Source organism: Dromaius novaehollandiae, unplaced genomic scaffold (assembly GCF_036370855.1).
Source record: "Dromaius novaehollandiae isolate bDroNov1 unplaced genomic scaffold, bDroNov1.hap1 HAP1_SCAFFOLD_36, whole genome shotgun sequence".
NCBI lineage: Eukaryota > Metazoa > Chordata > Aves > Casuariiformes > Dromaiidae > Dromaius > Dromaius novaehollandiae.
This window is the reverse complement of record NW_026991446.1, coordinates 2183641-2185595: the sequence shown is the minus strand read 5'-3', so window position 1 is coordinate 2185595 and position 1955 is coordinate 2183641.

Here is a 1955-nt window from a genome sequence, read left to right as displayed (position 1 = left end):
TGGAGCTGCAGCACCTCAGCTGTGGCACCAGGCCCCAGTGCAGCCTTACGATGGGGAAACCTGTTACTGAGTGCCCAGGACGTCACATATGCAAAGACTTTGCTTCATAGCAGAGATATGCTGGAGTGGATGGCACATGGCAATGGGATGCTGAAATAAGGTGCTGATGAAGAGAACAAACCCTGTGGTCCCCAAAGCCAGAGAGAAGCCAGCTGGGCCATGCAGCCCTGGTAGGAGAGGGGTTTGCAGCCCCAGGTGACGCCGAAGCACTTTGGGGCCTGTGACAGAGGTGAGGAGGATGTCCAAGAAAGACAAGCTGCTGCTAAAAAGGTCCCTGGGGTAGGATAGACTTTGGTCTAGCCATGCTGTGGACATCACTAGCATGTTTGCTGTTCCTGTCATCGGTGGGAGAGAAGGTTCAGGAAAAGGAGAACCATCAGGGTTTGAAAGCATAGGCACATGAGTGGAGACTCTGGTGTGATGGGCCTTCCAGTCCTGCAGCACTTTGGATGTAGCTGGGATGGACCTTCCCTCCATGCCATGGTGGTGGTGTTCAGTTGCTGGCAGGCAGACCCCAAACCCCTTTGAGAGACCCTGTGGTGTCTGCCCCGTACCCACTCCACCAGCACATGGCTTTCCTGGAGGTCCTGTGTGGTATGTGCCAGCCACATGCAGTTGTCTTGACACCTCAGGCACCTGGCACAGCACTAGAGGCCTTTTTTATTCCTTTAAAATGAGAGCCCTGAATTAACTGAAGTGTCTGCAATGCCAAGATGTGCATATGTCTTAGCTCTGCAGGGACTTGAGTTGTAGCATATACAGTTGACAGAGCCTAGAGAGCAGCCAGGCTCTCCTTATGGTGAACTCCTCCTTTTGGTCAGCTGAAAAGCTCTGTGGGTGCCATGGAAATGCATGGCTAAGGACAGTTCAGGTGTCAAAAAATTTGGTGTAGTTTCAGGTGGCCAAGCGAACCTGCCCCACCACCCGTCTGGCCCACAGCTGATGCTCAGGCAGGATGTGGGTCTCTCAGAATTGCTCCATCAGAGGTGGCAGACACATACAAATGACTTGGACCAAGCCTGGAACCTCAGCTGTCACCAGGGGGTTGGGTGCGAGCTGCTGACTCCCTGCTCCATTCCTATGGCTTCTCGTGGGAGCTCAGGCAAGGGGCTTGCATGCAGGCCCCTCGTCTGTGCACACCTGAACTGAGGCAAGAGGAAGTCTACCTCCTATGGGTTTGTGGCATGCCTGGGAGAGAGCTGAATCCCCATCTGCCCAAGGCTTTCTAAGCTGAGATTAAAGGCCTGCATTTCCTCCTCTGAATCACTGCCCTACGCAGGGGAAAGGAAGCCCTCCCTGTCACTGTCTAGGTCTCCTGCCTAGTAATGGTGCAGGAATAGGGCTTGACAGAGGAGAACATTTCCACCCCTCTCCACCTCTGTCCTCTGACAGGATAAAGCACATTGCTGAAATCAGTCTCTCTCCACAATCCAGAGAGGGACTGTAGGTGATTAGCACACTTCCAAGAGCATTTCCCAGAAGGGACCATGCTGCCCCTCAGGAGCTGTCAGCCTTGGAGCCCCAGGAAAATGTTGAGGGATCCAGGGGAGAGGCAGAGAGAGTCACATTTTTGTCTGGTCCTCTGCTCCTGAGTGGGGCCAGGCTTCACAGACAGAGGGAGCTCATGGCAACCTGGCAGCACTGCCCAGAGACAGCTGTGTGCAGGAGCAGCTCCTCTGCCAAGAGCAGCAGGGCTGTGGGCACTGCCTGCTGCTGCTGACATGAGGTGAGAGAAGGCAGAGAGAAGTGAGAGGCAGTGTGGAGTGGGAGGACAGAGGAGAGCTCACTGTGGGAGGAATCTTCACGGCTCTTTGCACGGTAAGTCTCTGGCTGCAGAGTGATACTACTGAGGTTCCTGGAGGGGTCTTCTGAACCCAGCCCATCCCGTGACTGAT